Source organism: Zootoca vivipara, chromosome 9 (genome assembly GCF_963506605.1).
Source record: "Zootoca vivipara chromosome 9, rZooViv1.1, whole genome shotgun sequence".
Lineage (NCBI taxonomy): Eukaryota > Metazoa > Chordata > Lepidosauria > Squamata > Lacertidae > Zootoca > Zootoca vivipara.
Genome location: NC_083284.1, coordinates 8,374,894 through 8,400,883, shown reverse-complemented (window position 1 = coordinate 8,400,883; position 25,990 = coordinate 8,374,894).

Here is a 25,990-nt window from a genome sequence, read left to right as displayed (position 1 = left end):
GTATGAAATAAATAAATTACACACACACCCAACTTTCAGCAATCATTTAGAGCGGGTGAAACTATGGGTGATAGTCTGGGATGTTTACCTGGCTTATTTCTATGGATCAGTGCAGCTGAAATAAGTTTAACATAAAACATATTCCTTGTGAATTACCTTTGACCCTGGTACAGGTCTCTATTTTATAAGTGACCAGGAAAGAACAGCTAACATCCTGACCCTAATAGCTGAAGAGGAAGAAAAAATCAGACCACCAATCTTTGCATTTGCCAGAATGATCTAGTTATCACCTCCTGTAAGGAGGAACCTGACTTCGCACTGACAATACAACACCCCACCCCCAGGCTTTTAAGGTAAATTTACTATCCAGGAACATGTGCACAAACATACATGTCTAGACTCTCCTTTGCAGAGGTCCCTTCTCATTCCTAGACCCTTCCAATTCTATGATTCTATTATTCTAAGTGTGGACTTCATGGGGCAGGGGCAATATGGCCATTCCTTCCACCCACACTCCAAAGGCTCAGACGGAAGAGAACTAGTTTGTTTCAGTCCTCATCAGGTAAAAACACACGAAGAGAACTAGCATGTTGCACACTGCAGTCATCGAGTGACGGCCATGCATAACCCAACTCTGAAATCTCCCTAACAAAAATGCTAAGATTCATGAACGCACATCTGGACTTAACTTGCTTCTTCTGATTTCCCTAACATATTCTGATCTTGGTTCAACAACCCACAGATACTTTCCTATACAGAAAAAAGGAAACAATGTGATTCTCACACAAATTATGCTGTATAAAAGTGTCCATCACAATAGCTGCTGATTGCTCCCAGTGTTCCCATTACTCTTCCTTCCTTGGAGTCATTGATTTGCATCAGTACACAAAGACAAATCAGGCATTTTATTTCCACATGTGTGGTTTTCGATCATTTCCTTCTCTCCTAGCCACAGAAGCCTATAAACTAACTTTCCCAGTTTCCATAAATGGGAATATCCACCCATATTGAATGAAAATGGGAAGAAAACACCCAAGAAGTTGAAAGTGGAGTGTTTTAAGCCAAGTCTGAAATGCTTTTGTGGACTGAAAAACTAGCAAATTTAAAGCAGGGTTGGGAATTCTGTGGCTTCCCAGATGTAACTGCACTCTGACTTTCATCCCCCAATAGCCATGCTGATCAAGGCTGATGGGAATTGTAGTCCAACAGCATCTGCTGGAGAAGACTGGAGTGGCAGAGAAGGTAAACACCTGAGAGACTTCAGCTTGTACTCTGATTGTGCTCACCAAGTCCAATTCCACCCAGAGGGCCACAGATTCCCCATTCCTGACTTACAGAGTCGGTTTCTATTTCAGTTTCTGTTTAGCACAAATAAAGGGATGATTAGAATTGAACTAGGAAGCAGGAGAATTGACAGCTCAGTCCTAACATGTCAGGGATCGTGCTGAAAAGAGCAGCACAGATGAGGAATGGTGAGCGCCTCCCCCTCCCCCTGCTCCTGGTCAGGACCCTGAAGCTGCCCAGGAGCTGTGGAGCAGTATAGATTTGGAACAGTGGTTTGCAGAGGGACATAGTTCAGAAGACAAAAGTTGGAAAGAACTGGGTGGTGAACAGCTAGGAGAAGAAGAACTGGGAGAGATTGGGGGGGGGGTAACTGATTATCTCTCACTGGAAAACCTACATCCGACCAGCCCAAGGTCATGACGAGTAGATAAGATGGCAGAACAGAAAGCAAAGTGGTTGCAGATCAGGTTGCAAGAAGTGATGAGGGTGATTCAGGGGGAAGCGGGTATGAACCTTAATTGGAGGCGGTTGGAGGTTGGATGGCGGCTAACAGATTGAGGTTGAATCCTGACAAGACAGAAGTACTGTTTGTGGGGGACAGGAGGCAGGCAGGTGTGGGGGACTCCCTGGTCCTGAATGCGGTAACTGTGCCCCTGAAGGACCAGGTGCGCAGCCTGGGAGTCATTTTGGACTCACAGCTGTCTGTGGAGGCGCAGGTAAATTCTGTATCCAGGGCAGCTGTTTATCAACTCGATCTGGTACGCAGGCTGAGACCCTACCTGCCCGTGGACTGTCTCGCCAGAGTGGTGCATGCTCTGGTTATCTCCTGCTTGGACTACTGCAATGCGCTCTACGTGGGGCTACCTTTGAAGGTGACCCGGAAACTACAATTAATCCAGAATGCAGCAGCTAGACTGGTGACTGGGAGCAGCCGCCGAGACCACATAACACCGGTCTTGAAAGACCTGCATTGGCTCCCAGTACGTTTCCAAGCACAATTCAAAGTGTTGGTGCTGACCTTTAAAGCCCTAAAAGGCTTCGGTCCAGTATACCTGAAGGAGCGTCTCCACCTCCATCACTTTGCCTGGACACTGAGGTCCAGTGCCAAGGTCCTTCTGGCGGTTCCCTCGCTACGAGAAGCCAAGTTACAGGGGACCAGGCAGAGGGCCTTCTCAGTAGTGGCACCCACCCTGTGGAACACCCTCCCACCAGATGTCAAAGAGAAAAATAACTTCCACACTTTTAGAGGACATCTGCAGGCAGCCCTGTTTAGGGAAGCTTTCAATCTTTAATAAATTAGTGTATTTTAATATTTCTGTTGGAAGCCGCCCAGAGTGGCTGGGGAAAACCAGCCAGATGGGCGGGGTATAAATAAATAAATAAATAAATAATAATAATTAGCACCTTTTCTCCAAGAATGGACTCTTTGTTCTTTCACTGTGATCTTTTTAAATGGTAAGAGACTATTTTTGCTCTGTTCTGCTTATCCACAGACAAAGGGAGGGAGGGAGGGAGCTGCTTCCGTGAAGCCTGACATAACAGTTCACTCCGGGGTTGTGCAAATCCATCCCATTTGCTGAGTAATTTTACTTGCTTTTGGGAAACTCCCATGGCTTCTTAGCAAAAAAGGGAGATGCCTTGCACTGGAGATGCCAGCTTGCAAGGGTGATGGGGGCAAATGATGTTGCAATGTCTTGCACATGATGTCAGGACATTGGGAGGAGCCGGGGTGGAGCCAAACATGACAGCTGTGTGGCTCAAGGGCTGGGCAGCTCCTTCTCTGCCTCCTCTTCGACCTGCTGGAGCCACACTATGCTCAGCTCTGCACTTGGCTCTGTGTTTGCCTCCATGCTTTTAGGGCCCTACCCCCCAAAATAATGGGAAGGGGCAAAAGGGCTCACCCCCCAGGAGCTGGCACCTCTGTCTTGCACCAACCTACGTCAGGCTTGTCCTCAATAATTAGCAGCAGCTCCCCAGGATTTCAGATAGGGGACACCACCATTGCTACATGATGCCAGTGATGGAAGTGTGGACCTTCTGCATTCAAAGCAGAGGTTGTACCACTGAGCTACAGCCTCCCAAATATATTTTGCTTCATGAGGAACCTCCAATTTTCCTCTTAATTTCAATCAGGCAAAATCTGAAAACATGGATGAAAATCAAGATTGCCACATATTTCTACTGCAATCTAATTATTATTGTTATTATTATTCTTCAATGAAAACAAAGACTGCAATGCCTTCAGAATTTGATATGGAAAATACTGAAATCTCAGTAAGAGTTGGATGAGAATCAGAGCTGTATGAATATAACATTATGTAGAATATTTCTGTGCAGCCTAAGACTGAGGAGATCTGGACAGAAACATAATACCTTTACTCTCTAGCTTTTGGTACACTACTGCCCGTAATATATTTATTGCAAATATTTATTTATTTTTTAAAAATAAATTCGATTGTATTTACGTTTGCGGATATATCAGAGTTTAATTGGGGTTAACTGAATGTATTAGGAAGGGAAACACAAAGTAAATTTGTACTTTAAGGAAAATCAAATGAAATGTCAGGAGGAAGAAGAAAGGAAAACAGGCTAGTGAGATAGCTAAACAGCAGAGACTGTAATGGAATCAGTTGCTTATTCCAGGGCTAGGAAAAAAAAATCAGATAAAGGATCACATGCTTTTGTAGACAATGTTCCAGAGGTAATGTGGCAACTTTTTGAAGCCCCAATTCTGGGATGCGTCCCTGAGCAAGTCACATGACCCGCACCTCGCTCTTGCCATGTGGTTTTTGGGCACCACATGAGATTGCCTCCCCAAAAGTGTTTTATGGGGGGCAAGAGCACAGTGTGAGAGCGCAAGAGATACCGGCAACCCAAAATCACTGCTGTGGGGGGTATGGAATGGGGCTCAGGTGAAAAATCTTAGGTTTTGAAACAAATGCTTTATACAGAGGTACCTTGGTTCTTGAACTTAATCCGTTCTGGGAGTCCATTCGACTCCCGAAACCATTCAAAAACCATGGCGCAGCTTCTGATTGGCTGCAGGACCTTCCTGCACTCAAGCAGAAGCCATGGCGGACGTCCGGCTTCTGAAAAATATATGCAGACTGGAACACTTACTTCCGGGTTTGCGGCGTTCGGGAGCCAATTTCTTCAGCAGCTAAGCTGTTTGAGAACCAAGGTACCACTGTACAGTAGTAGAGTTATGGTGCAGTACACCGATTGTGAACTCATTGAATGCAACATTATAGATTTAGGGGGAACACTATAAATTAATTAATGCTAGGATTTTGCTTATTTGTGATATGAAGGGAGAATGCAAGCTGCAAAGGAATTCATGGGCTAGCTTATGCAAAACAACCTGGCTGAGCTATGGCTATCAAAAGAACATCTGAGGGGCATTAACAATACCGTGATACCTCGACTTACGAATGACTCGACATATGAATGTTTCGAGTTACGAATGGAGCTCCGCTCACCATTTTGGATGCGGCGCGAATAGGATTTTTTCGACTTACAAATTTTTAGTAGGGGTTGCTTCAACTTACGAATCCCCCCCAAAAATAGGCTTCTACTAACGAATTTTTCGACTTACGAAGGTCCGTTCGGAACAGATTAAATTCGTAAGTCGAGGTACCACTGTACAAGCAAACTCCTTCCCCCTTACCCCAGGTGTGAACAGAAACTGGGGATTTGGAAGGTTGTCAGGGCAACTGCTTGGGGGTGGGCAGTGCAAGGATTGCGGGGGGAAGGGAAAGAAGGAGGAAGAGGAGCAGAGATCCATCTTGAGCGGGCAGGCTGAAGGTTGCTTGCACTTCTGCCTCTTGAAATGACCAAACCAAAGGATCTGGACTCCCACCATGCAGGCTGAAGTTGTAGATAGGTAAATAAACCATATTTCTTAAAAGCTCCACCATGTCTTCCATTCTACAAAACAACAGAGACCCTGTGTGATGCCTGGGACCCCATGGGCTTTTGCCACCACTCGACAGACACCCAACTTTTGTAACAATATGAACACTAGGGCTGCACACTGCATTGTGTCAAAGCCCAAAATCAAATTGGGCTGATTCAGGTGTGTCGAATCAGTCCACCTGGTGAGTGGAAAGTTCAGTCCTGCTCTCTGTAGTGCAGTCAGGAGGGCAGGAAGAAAATGCCACATCTATTTCTTCAACTGCTCCCTCCCAGCCACATGTTTATATATGAAATATAACTATTTACTATACTTTTCTGTCTAAAAGATGCCCCCTATTTTGGGGGACTCAAATTTAATAAAATGGGGGGGAGAGAGATGGCAAAGCTTTTGGGGGGCTTTTTTGGGGGGGGATTGCCCAGAGTTGTTGAGCATTTTTGGGAGGGGGGTTATTGAGGGTAATGCCTCCTGTCTGTCCTGTCACCGGCAGAAGCTGCCAATCACCCGTTCACGCAGCAACCAATAACAATAGCAATAGCAATAACAATAGGTGCTGACAACAATGGCAGCAACCAATCAAACGTCCACCCTGTGCACTATCTATGTATAAGATGACCCCCACTTTTTAGCATGATTTTTAATGAAAAAAATATAGTCTTATCCATGGGAAAGTGTGGTAAATATTAGGGCTGGCCTCTGATTCAATCTGGGCCCCGGATCTCGGTCTGTTCAATTTAGAGCTAATCCAAAGCCCTGGATCAGGCCCTGGATTAGTTTCTTTCGGTGGGGGTGGTGTTGTGCACAATCTGAGTGAACACTCTCAGGTGGCACAGAGGTATGCATCTTTCATATTTGTTTCTTCATTTTTGTCTTTGGTATTTTTGCAGCCTTATCCTTTGAATGCTCTCTGCATCTCAGTCCAGTTGACTGCAGCTTGCCAGCAAACCAACCCCAGCTTATTTGTTTGCTTAACTGAAGAAACATATTTTGGCTGTGCTGATTTTTATTGATTCTGACTTAGCACTAGGCTATTGAACTCCCTCGCTTAACACGTCTGTCATGAAGAGCTGTGCATCAGGGAATCACAGTGATGAAAAGGACCCAAAGAGGACCTAACACAATCCCCTGCCCAAAAGGAGTCTCATCCTCTGATGTTTCACAAGATGGGAAAGGTGAACCAGGGATGCTGTGAACATCAGAAGAAGTTTCAGATGCCAGTGTGAATACCTCATACCCATTTTTGTGCATGGACAAATCCAAAATCTACCCTGGGAAGGCTCTTCTTTGAAAATCTTGCTAGTGTACGGCTCTGTGCAAAAACTGAGAAATGCCATAGCTCAGTTGTATGGCATTTGCATGCAGAAAGATCCAGGTTCAATGCCTGGCAGCTCTAGATAGGACTGGAATTGTCCTGTCTGAAATCCTACAGAGCTGCTGCAGGTCAGTGTAGACAAAACTGAGCTAGACGGACCAAGGATCTGACTCCCTGTTTTCGCAAGACCAGCAGCTTGACCCAGTATAATGAAGCTTCTTCTCTTCCTATGAACAACCATGGTCTTACCACATGGGAGTGGTGAATATTGTTGGAAGTTTCCCAGTAGCGCAGAGTGAAACTTGAAACAGATGCTGCCCGTGTCGCCTTGCCTGCAATGCTTCACTCAAAGGCTCCTTTGTCATGGCAGCAGAATTGCAAGCATTGCTCACAGAGGCCACACCACAATGGGCTGGTAGGGTGGCAACAGCAGGCAGCAATCAGGTGAGCTGCCTTATACCGAATCAGACCACTAGTCCTTCTAGTTCAGTTGAGTTTGCAGTGATTGGCACCATCCCTCCATGGTTTCAGACTATGGTATCTCCTGGCAGGGATTGAACACTACCGCTGAGCTATGGTACTTCTTTCAGTGGTGTAGCGTGGGGGGGGGCACAGGGGCAGTTGCCCCGCGTGCGAAATTGTTAGGGGCTGCAAAATTTCAACACCCGGTGCTGCTTCAATACAGCTGTGTGCTTCTACTGTCAGGCTCCATTGAAAATGGCTTCTCCATGTGAACCAGGAAATGACCTCTCCTTATCTTTTCGTCTGCATTTTCCTGGGTGACATGGGCACTATTAGGCAGTAAAAGGATCACTCGCTGGATCATCACCTTGTTGTGGTGAGTGGGCTTGCACGTTCCTATGACCCTTGTGAGCGAAGCTGTCGGGAGTCTCGTACTCCCAGCAGTGTTACCCAATGTGGTAAGGTCAAAGGGGAGGAGCTAGACAAAGAATGATCCAAGAAGTCCTCAACAGCAGAACAGGCAGATGATAACAAGCAGTATGTTACAACGGCTGTGAAGGCAGATGAAGGCTGTAGCAGATAAGAATCTACCGGTCATTGTGATACTCACCCCATCGGAATAGAGCCTTACTGCGAAGACTGTGCGTTGGTCAGCGTGCACTGATCTACACACATAAAACAAATTCACACACAGGTGTCTTCCTAAACCCCACCCCAAACCTCAAAAATTTATGTCCCCACTGTGGAAGGATGTGTGGATTCAGAACTGGCCTCCACAGTCACTTACGAACTCACTGTAAATATTGTGTTGATGGAAGACAATCTTACTCAGCTACAAAGAAAGAAGAAGAAGAAGATTAGGCAGTTGAATGTGCATGTATATTCTATATGTTTCCCTCCCTCCCCGCCCCCCCTATCCGTACAGCCCCAGGCACTAGCAACCCCTGCTATGCCACTGCCATCTCTGATGGCCAATTGACACCACCCCTTTCCAGGCTGCTCATAATTGCCTCCACCTATCCACCTAGCTGCTTCTACCACCTCCTGCTTGTTGCTGCTGACTGCTGCATCCTGTTGTCATCTTCTGGTGCACTGTAATGTGGCTTCTAAAGCAATATATTCTGCCTCCTTTCCCGGCATGCTACTTTGTCTAATGAGAGGGCCGGCACCGAAATTACTTCCACTGCCTTTGACTGTGATTCCTGCCTTGCAAAGGGTTTGGAAAAGATGGCCCTTCCAACCCTACCATTCGATGATTCTAAGCAGTGGACATAATCAGCCCAGAACTCATTGACTTAATATTTTAAGGCAGTTTTCGCTTCAACTGTTTGAAGTCCCTTCACACATCCAGGAAAAGGCAGGTGTAATGTGGGTGTGTTGTATGTGCACCAAGTTTATTCCTGAAGACATCCCACAGAATGCAGGTTTACTCTGAGGAAATGCCCCAGAGGGTTTATCTCCTAGGATACGTTTAAAGACGAGAGTTGTGAGGTGCCAGTTTCCAGTTACCTAAGTACTTGGTAGGTGGGTGGGGAATGTTCAGTCGGAGTGAATTTGGCAACAATTTTGCTCTTGCCTATCTGCATGTTCCTTTTCCTTAGTGACAATCCCTATGGTAACAGCAGCAAAAATATATTTTAAAAATCCCCTAAATATCCTGAAAGGATGAGGGAGACATTGGTCTTTGGTTCGGCATTTCATGCTACAGGAAAATGCATAAGCAAACATGAACAGATGTAAGTTCCTCCTGCAAAAAAAAAAAAAAATCTTCTCAGATTTCCCTCAGTGAGCTGGGATGTTTCTGCTGGCAAAGAGTGTCTCTCTCAATCTCTCTCTGTATGTGCACACACACACATGAACATGAGGTGGAGCTCCTACACCAAGGGTTGGGAACCTTGCACAAATGGGCATTGCTCATTGCATCAAAGCTTTCACATGTCCAGCTATGGAGGCTTCCCTTAGACTGGTGACCATGTCAGCATGCAGACATCTAGTGGGTGAGGGATGTGAGAGATCACTACACAAAGGGAGCTGTTTTATTTTGAGTTACACCATCAATCTCATTATCAGAGGCACTGGATTTCCTCCAAGATTGGGGGCATGCATGTGATGTCATGCGGCCATGTGCCATGAGCACGCAATGCAGGAAGCCGAGCTCTCTGGAGGAGCCGGCCACTGGACCTGCATCACGCATCACACATTGCATGTGTGACATCACATGGGTGCAATGCACTCAGGTCTGCCTGAAGATTAAGGAGGCCTGGCCCCCTTAAAACAAATATTGAGGGGGGCTGGAGGCACCTCTAGAGTTGGTGCACATGCTCAGTATTGTTTGCACTGATTGAAGAAGAGAAGAAGAAGAGTTTGGATTTGATATCCCACTTTATCACTACCCGAAGGAGTCTCAAAGCGGCTAACAATCTCCTTTCCCCTCCTCCCCCACAACAAACACTCTGTGAGGTGAGTGGGGCTGAGAGACTTCAGAGAAGTGTGACTAGCCCAAGGTCACACCCAGCAGCTGCATGTGGAGGAGTGGGGAAGCAAACCCGGTTCCCCAGATTACAAGTCTACCGCTCTTAACCACTACACCACACTGGCAGCAGCTGTCCAGGATTCCAGGCCAAAGACTCTCCCAGCCCTACCTGGCAATGCCAGGGGTTGAAATTGGGACTTTTGGAATGTGGTTCATGGGCTCCAACACTGAGCTACAACCCTTTAAGTGACCACATCACCCAAAGGGTCACCAGAAGTAGGCCATCTGCCCCTTGACTGCATCACATATTCCATATTAATATCCCAAATGGACAAGTGTTTGAGCTGCTTATTCCACTCTCCTTGTTCCTGCTATTAGTATTTATCCGTACTGTATACTAGAACACATATATATGTGAAAACATAAAGGTTTATAGGGACAGTTCTTCTGGTTATAATTACCTTTCCATCTCACAAATCTGTTTTCATGGAAAGCAATCAAATATTTAATAAGGGACCTTTGCATTAAAAAAACCACCATGCTAAATGACATATTTTTTAAAAAACAGCTGTTCTCACTGTCATTGTCCCTTTCTGAAAGGGGTGTTCTTTTGGGGGGAGGTCAACTTATGTGTGTGTGTCAACTTATTGCTTATTATTATAGAAAAAGAAATAGAAATACTTTATTGTCACTGTACCACTTGTTTACAGTGAGATTAAACGAGCCCCCCTCCCCCCCTCTCTCAGTCCTTGTTACACACTGTGTGCTGTCGTACGACCACCAACCCTGAATGTCAGCTGCAATGTTGCTGTCTTCCATTCAGCAGCCTCACGGCCCATGGGTAAAAACTTTAACCTGTTGGTGCTGCTTATCATGCTTCTGTATCTCCTGCCCAGCGGCAGGAGTTTAAAAAGGTGCTGGCCAGGGTGTGAGTCATCCCTGAGAATGCTCCTCGCTCTTCTGAGGAAGAAAGATGGATTCTTTCCGATAAATGTGTCAGGCCCTGATAAATGGCACAAGTTAACTCTCCTATGTTTAACCTAACAAGCTAGTTACAGCCTTTTTAATGTGTACATCTAAAAACGTAATGTTCGAAAGAAGCAGACACACATTTTGTGCCGGTATATTTCTAAGGCAGAACTGGCTGGATGCAGCTGCCTGTTGAAATTATCTTCAAGACTACAGATCTGGAAGAGGGAACCTCAGGCTCAGAGCCTTAATGAGGTTGTCTGCTGCCTGGCCCTTGGAACTCTCCCATAGGCCACACCCCTTTTTATCAGACCACACCCCTCACCAGCCCTGTGCTCTTGCTTTCTTGAATGCTTTTGCCCGGCTGGAATATGCACTTGAACTGTGATAATGCCTCTTATTTCCCTTTCCTGCTTCGGAGTAATCACACTTTCAGAGGCCCTCCCTTACTTCTGCAACAAGACCTTACCCTCCAAGCTTAGCTGCCAAGTATCCTGTTTTTCGCGAGAAACCCCTGGATTTTAATCTGTTTCCTGCTGTCCTCCCAAATGGAGAAAAATCCCGGAATTCCCTCGGATTTCCTACCTGCCAGGGAGCCTCCATTTTGGGTGCCGCTCTTCCCATGTGTGGGCACCGGAAATAGGGCAGAGTGGCCTCGGAAGTCGCTTCTACGCATGCCCAGTGACCATCTTGGTGGGGGCCGCCATGCGAAGCAACTTCCGGTGCCGCGTCCCACATTTTTCAGCAGGAGACTTGGCAGGTATACCTCCAAGTGTCCCGATTTTCCAGGGATAGTCCTGGAAGAGGGAGGAGGAGGTGCATAACTTTCAAAGTTTACTCAATATTCTAATTTTAAAATATAGTTTTCCACCCCATCCTTCTGTGATGAGTAAGTTGCTCTACACTTATCTACCCTTAACTGAAGAAGTGTGCATGCACACAAAGCTTATACCTAGAACAAACTTAGTTGGTCTCTAAGGTGCTACTGGACTATTTTTTAATTATTTCGACTTCGTTAGAACAACACGGCTACCTACCTTGCTCTACCCTGTTTCTCACGTCTGAAAAATCCTTATGCTGATACCTCCTGCTCAGTAAAATCTAATCGCTTTTCATTGTTTTCTGCTCACAGATCCCCCTTACTGTGACCTTCTTTGAATGCAGACTAGGAAATGTTCAAGTTTTGATTCCTATTGATAGTTTTCTGCCACTCTGCAGACACCTCCTGCAGTTGTCTTGGGGAGCTAAAGTATTTCATTGATCTTTCTGCCTTCCCGTGACCTCAGTTTCCCCACGAGGTCTTCATCAGGGTCATATTTTGGACACCAGCTCCCTGCTGATTGGGACAAAGGTGGCCACCCCAAACTGAGCAAGCCATTTTCAGTGAAAGGTCATGACTCTAATTTTCTTGAAATGAGAAGCAATCTTTGGCACAGTAGGGTGAATAGGAGAGGGTGTTTTGCTCAAAAATGCATGCAATGCTGCTTGCAGTCAAGACAACGGAGTTGTTTTCTCCAGTGTCTGGGAAGCAGCTCCTGCCTGACCTGTACTCAGACAAGTGTGAAGCCAAAGTATGAATGCAGACAACAGGAAAGCATAAAATATTGAACAGATATATGTCTTGCAGATATACTTCTGTTTTTGCATTAAAAAAAAACCAGTGGATTTGGAGGAGGAGGAGAATTATCATATGGAAATGTGTGGGTATATTCACCCTTTCCAAAGCTTTCCACTGCCATTGTTATTTCCCTGATCATCTGTTGCTTTAAACTATTTCCCCATGGTTATGGCTTTCTCCTCCTTTTATTGTGAGCTCAGCCAATCAGGGATCATGCAGTGAGTTACGAAATCCAGCCTATCAGGGATAATGTAGCGAATGTGACAACAACTTAAGTCTGATCTGGGCATTCAAATCATGCAGTTAGCAGCTGCATGGAGGGAAAGACTAGGGGGCCACATTGGCTTTACTCTCTAACATCTATGCATTGGTAGATGGCAGCTTGCCTTGCACACATCGCAAAAAGGAGCAGATTATGCACATAGAACAAGCTATCTGTAGTGTGTGTGTGTGTGTGTTTAATCACACATACACACAGGATAGTGGGGCTATTGGGCATTGTCCCACTCTTCTGCTCCACGTTATTACTAATTATATGATTTGAATGCCCGATTAAGTGCATTAAGACAATCAAATTTTGCCGTGCTGAGCTCACAACCCCTTGGACTTGTCACATAAGCAATCTAAACCACTGAAGCCAATGCAGAGTGAGGGCAATGCTTCCTGAACAAGTGAAAACCGCAATCCAAACCAATCAGAAGGTAGGGGAAAAAAAACACATGTAACAGTTCTGTTCTGTTCTGGTTTTTTTTTTTTTTGCATTTACATTTTTCAAAGCTTTTTATTTATTTCAGTTTGTTAAGTTGCCTTGTTTTTCGGGATGCTAAATCAACTTGCAATCAACTTGATAGCCATAGCTGCCAAGTTATCCCTTATTTTAAGGGATTTTCCCTTATGCTGAATAGGCTTCCTCGCGAGAAAAGGGAAAACTTGGCAGCTATGTTGATAGCACAGTGGTCAGATTTGGAGAGCATAAGGAAAGACTTCCTGGACCAAAGGGACATCTAGTCCAACATCCTCTTCTTACACTAACCAACCAGCGCAATTGCTCTCTCCCCATGTGTGATTCCCAGAAACTGGTATTCAGATGCTTACTGCCTCTGACAGTGGAGGCAGAACATAGTTAACATGGCTAGTAGCCACTGACAGTCCTATCTGCCACAAATTTTTCTAATCATCTTTTAAAATCACTGAAGGACATAGTCAACCAACTGGGTGTTCTCCAGGTGTTGTTAGTCTGGCGCTCCCATCATCCCTGCCTATTGATAAAACATCTGGAGGGTATCACAATGACTATCACTGCCTGTAGGAGATACACAAACCTGCAGCCCTCACAACGTGAGGCTACACTTCACAGAACTGTAGGTGGTCTTAGTTTTAGCCATGTGAGTTTTTGACACGTCAACAAAGCTTGACCAGGAATCCTTTGCAATTGACTTTCCCCTATATAACCACCACCACATCAGCTTTCATTTGCTATCCCACCACTCGGGAGTGATTGCAACATGTTCCCTAACATAGCAAATACAACGACACGGAATTTTTTGCTCCCTTCTTTAACACATGGAAGGGGAGGGAGAGAGTAGGGGAAGGGAATCAATGATGTGCAATCTTTAGCCCAACAATGAGTGATCTGGCTTTTCTTTTTCCCCTGCAGTAGCAATAGCACAGATAGTAATATCATTTATACAGGTCACTGCGTGCAAGCTTTAAATGTCAGTCTTAGCATTGCAGAAGCGGAACATAGCTTTTATTGATTGCAGAAATGTTTCATAAAGTTGGGCTGAGTCTATTCGTTTCTGTGTGTGTATCTTTTGAATGGCACAATCTGGGTTCCAACAAGGCTATACTTTCAGCCACAGAGTAATTTCAGCACTGGGGCTTTGGGGTCCTCAAGAAAAAGCTGTCTTGGGGGTGGGGTGCAGATCTTAACCCAAAAGAGACAGAATGTGCTCATTGAGAATTGCCCCTGCACCCTGCCCAAAAGAAGACTTATGAGACAAACCATTAGGATAATGGTTCTATGTGGTAATATAACAACTTGTAGGAAAATTCACTAAACTAACTGAGTTCAGAAACTATGTGCAAGTGGGGATTTTATCTAATATCTGGTAGGGAAACATCGTTCCAGACCCCGGGCATGTGATATAGCCACAGCATGTGGCTCCTCAACAATGGATGGGGATAAAGTTGCTCCCTTTTTCCCAGGTGAACCTTTGTTCACCATGGCCTCACTGTCCAGTGTTCACCCAAAATGTGCATGTCAACACCAAGATGATGGGAAGTTGAAGTCCAGCAACATCTGGAGATACACAAGTTCCACATTCATGCTCTAAACATCCATAAGTGGGTGCCCCCCCTGACCTGAAAGGGAGATGCAGAAATTGGCTATGCACAAAAGTGTAGTTGCCCATTTCTGGGCAGAATGGGCCTTAGTGTCAACATGAGAATATGATCCAAGAGAAGTTCAGAGAAAACAAGGAACAAATCTGAAAGGAGACCTTGCTAAGGACAAACAATGCCTGAGAAGCAAAGTAACCGATGAAGAATGGGAATGGCAGAGGAATCAAGTACAATAAATTATATGAGAAAATGCCTGAGATGTAATTAGGAGTCCACATGAAAAATGAAGGTCAGATAACAGTGAATGTCTCATTTAACCATCCCCACTCCAATCCAAACACCGGAGAGATTGTCGTGGGTGGTAAATCCATCCATCTTTCCTAGAAGAGTGGTTTGAAATTCAATAGTTGCATAACCTCACCCTTCCAGCTGCCTTTAAATTCCCTTGGCATAGCTTTAAGCATTGGCTGTGGTGGGTTTTAAGGCCCAAATGGGCATTCCATTCTAACCAGAACATGTGTGGCTCGAGGTGCTTTTGTGCCTGCTATTCCAAGGCAATAGTACTTACTAAGTACTTACTTACTAAGTACTCACTGTACTTAGATCAACGGTAATAGGGAGAATGCTAACTCCCTTATCTCACTACATGCATGGAGAACACTCGGAACCATTAACCCCACTGGAAGGTGGTGTCCAAACACCTATCACTAATCATTCCAGATCCTTAGAAGTCTCTCACTTGTCTGGGACTTTGAATTGTCTGCTCCAGCCCAAATGGCAAGATCTCTCTATAGCAGGCATCCCCAAACTCCGGCCCTCCAGATGTTTTGGACTACAATTCCCATCACCCCTGACCACTGGTCCTGTTAGCTAGGGATCATGGGAGTTGTAGGCCAAAACATCTGGAGGGCAGCAGTTTGGGGGTGCCTGGTGTAGAGAGAAACTGCAAGACACATCATTTCTGGATTCTCCATTTACAGATCATAGAGTCATAGAACCATAGAGCTGGAAGGGACCCAAATGGTGAAATGTTTGGACTGTTTATTCTTCTCTTTCCCATACTTCATTGGTTGAGCATCTGCTTTGTATGCAGAAAGCCCCAGGTTCATTCCCCAGCATCTCCAGCTAGGGAAAGAAGTCCAGTGTAGTCATTGTTGACAATATTAACCTAGATGTATCTGTGGTCTGACTCATTATAAGGCAGCTTCCTGTGTTCCTATCTCTCCCTGTTATTTGTTTCTGACATAGTAACATACTAGTGTGATAATATAACCAATAAAGTATCCATTTGTCTGTAGCGTCCCTGCGTGGTTATCATCATCCTGGCCTTGAGCACCAGTCAAGACACACAGAGAAAAGGGAAACAGTGGATCAACCCCATTGCACCTGTTGTCCCAGCAGAGAAGCAACTTACGATTTTGTCCTTTGTTACAGAGCTCTAAGAAAAGTTGTGCTGAATCCGTAAAATACTGCTGTGAATGATGATGATACTGCTTTCATGCTAGGTAAAGGTAAAGGGACCCCTGACCTTTAGGTCCAGTCGTGACCGACTCTGGGGTTGTGCGCTCATCTCGCATTATTGGCCGAGGGAGCCGGCATATAGCTTCCAGGTCATGTCAAAGCCACTTCTGGTGAACCAGAGCAGCACACGGAAACACCGTTTACCTTCCCGCTATAGTGGTTCCTATATATCTACTTGCATTTTGACGTGCTTTTGAACTGCTAGGTTGGCAGGAGCTGGGACCAAGCAATGGGAGCTCACCCCGTCACAGGGATTCGAACCGCTGACCTTCTGATCAGCAAGCCCTAGGCTCAGTGGTTTAGCCCACAGCGCCACCTGGGTCCCTACTGGACCCCTACTGGGTCATGCTAGAGAAAAGCATAAATAATTGTGAGGATACTCAAACCTCCCCCCGCCCAGTCTTGATCATGGCTTTGGTGAACAGGATGGTGCTTCTGTGGTACATAGCCAGTTGGGTTCAGTAATGTCATGACCTCATCAAAGGTACATAAGTCTATTGGTAGAGAGGGCTGCTGCCTGAGCCTGTCACATGGAGGAGCCCAGCTAGTTATAAAGGGGGTCCTCTTTTTTAGTTCCACTGCCCTCTAGTGGTGGTAGCTTGGGAGAGGGCATTGTCTGTGGCAGCCCCTGTTAAGCTGTAGAATTCCTTCCCCCTGGAGGTGCATCTAACACCCTCATTGCATAGTTTTCATCATATACTGAAAATGCACCTCTTTGCCCTGGCTTTTTACACCTAAGACACAATTTTTAAGGATCCACTCTGTTCCTTTGATTGCAAATTGTTTTAACGGATTTCAATGCTTTTTAAAAATATTGTTGCCACCTACCCTAGGATCATCTGTAGAATGGTGGTTAAGAAATCCTATTATTATTATTATTATTATTATTATTATTATTATTTACTACTATTGCCATCAAGGGCAAATAAAGCCTATTGAGAGAGGACAAGGGGGGGGGAACCATTTCATAAAAATTACTGACAAATTATCATAGAAGGAAGATACTGTTCAACATTATTTTTACTTTTTTAAAGTGATATTGAAGGTTGTAGCAAGTTGCCTCATCTCAGTTGTTGGCCTAATGCATTTTCAGGTGGGTTATATATTGTTTGCTGCTGCAAACTCTGTAAAAATGAAACCACAGGAGATGGAAGTGCGGAATAAACCAAATTGACTTAACACTGTGCGACTTTTGCTGCGGCTCATCTCAAAATTGCAATTGTCCTAGATTTTATTTATTTATTTATAATAATAATAATAATTTTTTATTTGTACCCCGCCCATCTGGCTGAGTCTCCCCAGCCACTCTGGGCAGCTTCCAGTCGAATATCAAAACAATACAGCAATAGCACAATTACAAAAGTCACAAACAATACATAAACCACATCAAAAAAAATACACAACCGAATAGAAAACAATTTTGACATAAATCAAAATCTAAAACTAAGAATACATCCTTAATACAGTTTAAATAACATAGGTAAAAAATAACAGGAATTTAAACAAAAAAAAAAAAACAAAACGAAATGGAGCCCTCTCTGCCCAGCAGCGGCGGCGGCAACAGTCCTTTATAAAGCCCATCAGGCCCCGCCCTGGGCCAGGTGGTGAGTGGCAGGACTGGGGCCTTCAGGCGCTGAGCAGGGGAGTCCTCCTGGCTGGTAGTAGCAGCAACAGCAGTTCTTATAGGCCTTGGCCCCGCCCAGGCCAGGTGGTGAGTGGCAGGACTGGGGCCTTCAGGCGCTGAGCAGGGGAGTCCTCCTTTATTTGCTTGTTCACTTTGACAGTTGTCCAACACGGGGCACTCCCTAGGTGACTTAGTACCAAGTTTCAAAACACACAACATTGTTTGAAAATCGCCATCAAATTTAACCGATCAGTACATAAAACATAAAACAGCAGTCTCTACAAAAACTAAAGAAACAATTGCATCACAGAAAGCCACTGGGTTATGTTCCTAGATTTGGGAAACCATCACAATGTTATCTAGGGATGCGACCAGATCCAGGGTCAGAAGTTGGTCAAGTCAGAACTGGTCAAGAACCTCAGGATTCTGAAGGGTCCATCATCAGGTCAACTTGCTGCCCAATCAACCACTCTGAGGCCTGGCTTCCATCTGTGGTGGCTGGCTAGCTACCCATCTGCTTGCCCCACCTTCCAAGAAAGGGCCAAGAAGGTCATTCTTCTCAGAGCATGGCATTCTCAGCTGTCTGGCAGTGACCCTATAAGCAACCCATAGTGACAGTGACATGAAATTTGGCACAGTTGGATCCTGATCCACCACATAGTTGGCAGAAGAGGGAAGTTTTAATCTAGAGCAGTGGCTTTCAACCTTTCTGAGTCCATGGCTCCCTTGACCAACCATATTTTTTCTGTGGCTCCCCTGTGGGAGCCACTAACGCTGGGGGTTCCGTTACAGAATACACGGAAGAGGGGATTCCCACATTCCTCCCCTGCCATGCTTCATTCTTACCCTGATGCTGCCAAGATGTGCTTGTGCTCTACCTTGCCCTGAGCTTGTGGAAGGAGCCTCTATGTAAGTGTGCCAGAAATGGGGAGCAGCGGGAGAGTGAAGATTAGGGATCTGGAATGTGACTAGGAAGTAGGGAGGAGGGGGGAGGGGAGGAGGAGGACTCAGGGAAGGATGGCCACTAGGGAGAGAGGGGGGATGTAGGAAAATAAGGGCTACAAGTTAATGAAAGGACAACTCCCCCCCCAGGTGTCAGGGACTGGGCAGAGGAGGAATGTTGGAGACTGCCTCTCCAGCCTGACCCTTCCAGGGAGGAGGAAGGGGAAGACTGTATAGATTTACAACAGGGGTTTGAGGGAGGTCGCCACTCAGAAGCAGATGAGGGGGAAAGCTGGGAAATCATGGGAGAGCCAGAGCAACACCAGGATGACATGTCATTAGAAAGCATTCCAAACCCCCCTTCTCCCAGAACCCAGTGAGCCTTGAAAGTAGGAGAGCAAAGAGCTCAATAACAGGGGGCACATACATAGCTGCCAAGTTATCCCTTTTTTAAGGGATTTTCCCTTATGCTGAATAGGCTTCCTCACGAGAAAAGAGAAAACTTGGCAGCTATGGGCACATAGCAGCACCCATAGAAGTGATGGATGAGGAAGTGGGAGAGACGGGGTGTGTGGAGATTCACTTGGGACAACGCCATTATCAAAGAGGCTGGGTTTTCTAGCCTCTCTCTGTAAATACTGAATTTAAAAAAGGGATGGTAAAAAATCTTCCCTTGTCTTTATACTTTCCTGGGCAACAGCCAGGAGTCAATGACAGCATCCCGACACCAGGTGTCTCCTGAATTTTCCTCAAGCCACGGCACGCTGGTTGACAAACAATAATCTAGTGTGAAAATAAGTCACAGCTGGTATCAGGTGAGCTTCAACTATCTGCTTCACAATGCAGAGGAATTGCATTTTAACTTGTCACATCTCTTGACAGGGCCTATCACAGCACCATGGGCAATTCAAATGTGATATAGCACTTCATTTTTGCAGTCGCCCCAGCTTTATTAAGCTAAGCCCTCGTCCCCTTCCGTGATGAGATCTTATTTGACTTTCGCCTACACCTTCTCTTGAGGAAACATTGATTCTTAATCACTATAAACAGGAACCATTTAATGGGACGTTCTGGGCAAAGATCCAAGGATACTGAAAATAATGGAATACTTCAGCCAACTCAATGAGGAGTTAAGGGCCAGATACTTTTATCACAACTAAGCAGTGGTCAGCATATTAAGAGAAATGTTTGATTTTTGTCACGGCCTCAATACTTATATAACCTTGGTAGGTTTCTATATATTCATTCTCAGTCTTTCCACAAAGTAATGCTTTATTCATTTGTCCAATGGAACAAGCAATAAAGTTTAAATAATAATAAGATGAAGAGGGTGTTATGTTTTTATTCCCCTGACCTGGGGTTGCAATGCATAACCATTGCAGTAGCCCAGGCATATAGATTTCAGTTTTCATACAGAAGAACTGGGAATGACTAATTGACTAAAATGCTGAACCAGACAAAATATACTTGTCTGATTCTGAAACCAAGCACATTTCTTAGTTTGCTCAACTATGTTGCCAAAACACTGAAGGGAAGTTTCAATGGTTGTCCTGTATTTCACACTTAAAACTAAAATTGTGATCATCTGATAGTGATTGGCCCAAGGTCACCCAGCAAGCTTCATAGCACAGCAAGAACTTGAACTCAGCCCTTTCAGGATGAGGCCCAAAGCACAATTATGCAGCTGCAAGTTGGATACATATGCACACCTTATGACGGATCTTCGCTGTATTACTTAGCTGGGCACATCAAAGCAAAGAGCACAAGAGAAGGAAACAATGGTGCTGAAGTGAATATTTTTTGTGGGGCATGGGGTGATTTTGGGGAAAGTTTCATCAAAATTGAAAGCAGGCAATTTTGGTAGATAATTGCTGAGAACATGTTTCATAATTACAGTGGTACCTGTAGTTACAAACTTAATTCATTCTGGAGGTCCGTTCTTAACCTGAAACTGTTGCTGCTGCGCCGCAGACACACGATTTCCATTCTCATCCTGGGGCAAAGTTCTCTACTTGAGGTAACTCTTCCAGGTTAGCGGAGTTTGTAACCTGAAGTGTTCGTAACCTGAGGCGTTTGTAACTTGAGGTACCACTGTACAGTGATCTTTGACTGGACAGTATCATCCAAGAAAATCAAACAGAAAACATTGCCTTCACTTGAATAGGTTTTGTCACATCAACACTAAGGGCGTGTGAAACTGTGAATTTTAGTTTATTTCAGCTTCTCATTTTTACTCTTTTGGATTCAATTCTCCACATTTCTGCAGCAATTTATTTTTAAAGGTCCTTAAAACCCATCTAAGGGACCCAGGTGGCGCTGTGGTCAAACCACTGAGCCTAGGGCTTGCTGATCAGAAGGTCGGCGGTTCGAATCCCTGTGATGGGGTGAGCTCCCATTGCTCGGTCCCAGCTCCTGCCAACCTAGCAGTTCGAAAGCACGTCAAAATGCAAGTAGATAAATAGGAACCGCTACAGCGGGAAGGTAAATGGCATTTCCATGTGCTGCTCTGGTTTGCCAGAAGCGGCTTTGTCATGCTGGCCACATGACCTGGAAGCTATACGCCGGCTCCCTTGGCCAATAATGCGAGATGAGCGTGCAACCCCAGAGTCGGTCACGACTGGACCTAATGGTCAGGGGCCCTTTACCTTTTTACCTTAAAACCCACCAATACTTTAGTGTGATTTTCTCCTAATTATTAGGAGTTTTGTCTAATGTACACATTTTTGCAAGCAATTATAATGCATTTTTGTATGTTATTTTCACTCAATTATACACTAGTATATGCATTTTTGTACACATTGCATAGCTGGAGAACTCCCTCTCAAAATTCAGAGAAGTGCAAATTCCAAAGGATAGTTATTTTAGTTCCTGTATTGGGTTGATATGTATTTCCTGGGAGACAGTGAATAAAAATGATGGCACTATTAAGACATTGCCTGGAATTAAGCCGCAAATGTGTCCGGCATGCTAAAGCCATTTTATAATGAAGTTATAAACTCTTGAGTGGAATAGCATTCTAGGGCAAGTATGTTGCAGAAAGCAACTGGGTTATGTCCCTAGTTTTGTAAAACTATCACATCGTTCTCTAGAGCTGCATTTCTATGTACATGTGGTTTTCTTAGTCCTACAGCTTAATTCAATTATCCAGTATTCAGGTTGCTGAATTTGCTGAGCAACTCAAGACTATCAAAATCACACCATTCTCAATTTAGAGAAAGAAATAAAGAAAGCAGAGAAGTGGAAGAAGGAAATGAGTTGTTGTTGTTGTTGTTGTTTAGTCATTTAGTCGTGTCCGACTTTTTGTGACCCCATGGACCAGAGCACGCCAGGCACTCCTGTCTTCCACTGCCTCCTGCAGTTTGGTCAAACTCATGTTCGTAGTTTCAAGAACACTGTCCAACCATCTCATCCTCTGTCGTCCCCTTCTCCTTGTGCCCTCCATCTTTCCCAACACCAGGGTCTTTTCCAGGGAGTCTTCTCTTCTCATGAGGTGGCCAAAGTATTGGAGCCTCGGCTTCAGGATCCTTCATGGATCACTGCCTTGTCATGGCAAAGGGACTTCAATAACTCAGAGAAGCTATGAGCTATGCCGTGCAGGGCGACTCAAGACAGACAGGTCATAGTGGAGATTTTTGCCTAAACATGATCCACCTGGAGCAGGAACCGGCAAGCCACTCCAGTATCCCTGCCAAGAAAACTCTGTGGACAAAGACAGCAGGAAATAAGCACTGGAACTCAAATGTGTTTGGAAGTTGCACCTCCCCACACATAAGCTTTGCCCTTGAACATCCAAACCATGATTTAACTCCTTGGCATGGGAAGAATATAATGTAGCTAAAACTGCTCACCTATATCAGGGTTGGTTTTCACCATCTGAGGTTAAAGATGAATATTAAACTGCCTTATATTGAGGTAGACATAAATCCATCTTGCTCAGCATTGATTATTCCGATTGACAATAGATACAGGCACAGGGTAGATCAGAAAACACAGGCTGTTTTTAGCTAGATGATAATGTCAAATAATTATGAGCCCTCTGAAAGCAGGGATGTGGGAGAAATTAGATTCAGTTCATGTTTAAAGGAAAACTAACCTAATTTCCACTTTCTAAAACAAGTTGTGAACCAAAACACAACCCTCTTTTGAAATTTGCACTTTTCTGAATTTTGCGATGCTGTTCTCCAGGCAAGTAATGTGTACCAAAATGCATATACTAGGGTGAAGTATGCATATACAAAATGCATATACTAGGGTGAAGTGTGTACATCAGTGAAAATGACACGCAGAAGTGCATTAAATTAAGTGATTTTTTTGCAAGCATATATACATTAAGTGAAATTGCATACAAAAATTTGCACTGAATTGCTGATTAATTTTAAAAGAAGATCACAACTTGCTGCAGAAATATGGAGAACATTGCTCCTCTGTTGCTCTCCACGCTAAATAATAATAATAATAATAATAATAATAATAATAATAATAGCTAGCTGGCGTGGAAATGTTGAGAACTGAGCTTTATATTGGAAAAAGAGAGAAACAAAAATCGACATATCCATCCATCCCTACAGAGAGCTGAACACTGGGCAAGTCACTCCAGCATGGGAGCCTTTTCTTAGTTCAGAAATAGTACAGCCCAGACAAAGGTTAATTTCCTCACCAAGAACTAGGCGCACATTGCAACCAAATGACTGTCACAACTCGCTCCCCTGACTTGATGCTTCACTGACTGCAGCAGGCGTTGTTGTCGGGTTTTTTTTTAAAAAAAAGTAATAAAAATATTCAGATGATTGTTGTCAGTAAGCATTAGAAATCTTGCTAAGTGAAGAAAGTTGCTCAGCAGCATTAATTTGAAGCAAAGCATTTGCAAAGCAATAAGTTGCAATTTTATTAGCCTTTTGGACATTTAGGACTATGTTCAGGCACTATAGGGAGGAAACATATTTGGAAATCAATATAGTCTCCTCCCACTGTAATTGGTGCTAATTGACATTTTATGAATGGGTGGAAAACAAATTGGTTACTGCTTTGACATCCCTCAAAGCCAGAGTATCTCCTTCAAGTAGCATCCCTGTTTAATATATCGATTGCCGATGCTGTTAGAGAAATAATAGCTTATCCACATTTTCATGATCGCAAGGCAATATAGATCCATTGACTCAATTAAAATTCAGGAGGTGCCCTTTTGGCAATCAGTTTTCACTGAAGTAATAGCGACGTTACTATCCGTTTCTTTTATTTATTCTTTTTTCGAAAGGTGGATTTAGTGTTCTGATTTCTTTCCATTTACTTATTTATTTAAATGCACAATCCAGCCTAAGGCAGATAATAACATTTTGCAAGAAAATGAAAATATAAAATGTAAGTAGAGACCTGTCAGATTTCATGAAAGTGTGTGTATCTGAAGAAGCAGGGTGGAGGGAGAAAGTTTCTCACTCCACATGCATCATAGAACCATGTTGATGCTATTCTTTGCTACAGGAAGGTTTCAGGAACTGACTTCCCCTTAACTTTATTCCCCTCCTGTCAGGAACTATGGGGCTCAAGGCAGAAAGCCTATGGTTCAGGCAATATTCCTTTCTCTTTGCACTACCAGTCACTGGACAGAGGTGGGAACTATGGACTGTTCCAGCTATGATATAGTCATCTGTGATCAGAATCTTCCTACTTCATGTGACCCAGGAGTGCCAATGCTGTCCTATTGCTTACTCAGTCCCTCTGGAGTTTTATGCATTTCCTCATTCTCCACCACTTCTTGGTCAGCGAAGCCTCTACACATTTGATCTATGTTTTTAGACTGTTCCCTTGCTCATTTACCATTTACTGCTTGTCTTCCACACCTGACTCCTGATTGGTTCCCAGGCCTGTCCCACCCTGCTGTACCAGAGGAACGTAAACTGAGTCAGAACCTTGGTTCATCCAGCTCAGTATTTTGGATTCCAACTGGCAGCAGCTCTTCAGGGCTTGTTCTCTGTTCTCTGGGTCTGCCCTCTCAGCTTGACCTTCTGGCTCTTCCCATTCCCCTCTACCCTACTCCCATCTCCCACTCAACAGTTGCCTATATCTTGGCTCCACACTGAAAATCAAGCCTATTTCTATCTTCTTTGTCCCGATCCCTGGTCCAAGTCTAATCTTCTAAGCACAGCACCACCTTCAACTAACTCCCCAATTGCCCTACAACTCACCCTATGGTCCAAACTCTCCAGTTTGACTCTCTCTTTTTGACACATGCAACATTTTGATTCTCCTCCCCTTTTCCCACTGAAGCATCTTCCATATTGCATGGTGGGCCGAACTACCAATGGCAGGGGGCAGGCAGTTTCCATTCTAATGTATAAAAAAGTATAATTAAAGGACAATAATGTTTTAGTTTGTGCAGCAAAACACATCCAGACTATATAGTTGCATTCAGAAAAGATAAAGTGGGCAACACTGAAACTGCAAAGGAGAATTTATTCAAGCGGTAATTCATGGTCCTGCTATAGTTAATGCTGTAGCCATGAATCAACCCGTTTATAGGACTATGGCGCATTGGGTAACACACAATTCAGTTTTACATATATACAGTCAGCTTATAAATGTACACATTTATCCTTATTAGGTTGTGAAATGTTCTGACTCCAAAGGTGACAAAATACGTATTTCACAGCTAATGGGGGCCATTCATTTTTCCATAAGTCCCAGTGGGCTCCAAGCACCAAAGGATATACATCAGTTGTGAAACCAAATAAAATGGGTACATTAAAATATCCCAATAGATTTGTAAATTAGGAGGTTGTAACAACTGACTCCAATTCTCCTTGTAAAATACGAAGGGAATTGTCGTGGGGAAAGAATGGCCATTGTGCGGGAGAAAGTGGCCAGTCTGGGGCCAAAAGTTGACCATTCTGGCTTTGAGTTGGACTCCTGAAGTTAGAGCCATGGGTGAAATCTAAAGGAGCTCAATAATGTAATTGATGCAGCCAATGCAATTCTGGGCTGCATCAATAAGAGTATAGCATCTAGATCAAGGGAAGTAATAGTACCACTGTATTCTGCTCTGGTCAGACCTCACCTGGAGTATTGTGTCCAGTTCTGGGCACCACAGTTCAAGAAGGATACTGATAAGCTGGAACGTGTCCAGAAGAGGGCAACCAAAATGGTCAAAGGCCTGGAAACGATGCCTTATGAGGAACGGCTTAGGGAGCTCGGTATGTTTAGCCTGGAGAAGAGAAGGTTAAGGGGTGATATGATAACCATGTTCAAATATATAAAAGGATGTCATATAAAGGAGGGAGAAAGGTTGTTTTCTGCTGCTCCAGAGAAGCGGACACGGAGCAACGGATTCAAACTACAAGAAAGAAAATTCCACCTAAACATTAGGAAGAACTTCCTGACAGTAAGAGCTGTTCGGCAGTGGAATTTGCTGCCAAGGAGTGTGGTGGAGTCTCCTTCTTTGGAGGTCTTTAAGCAGAGGCTTGACAGCCATCTGTCAGGAATGCTTTGATGGTGTTTCCTGCTTGGCAGGGGGTTGGACTGGATGGCCCTTGTGG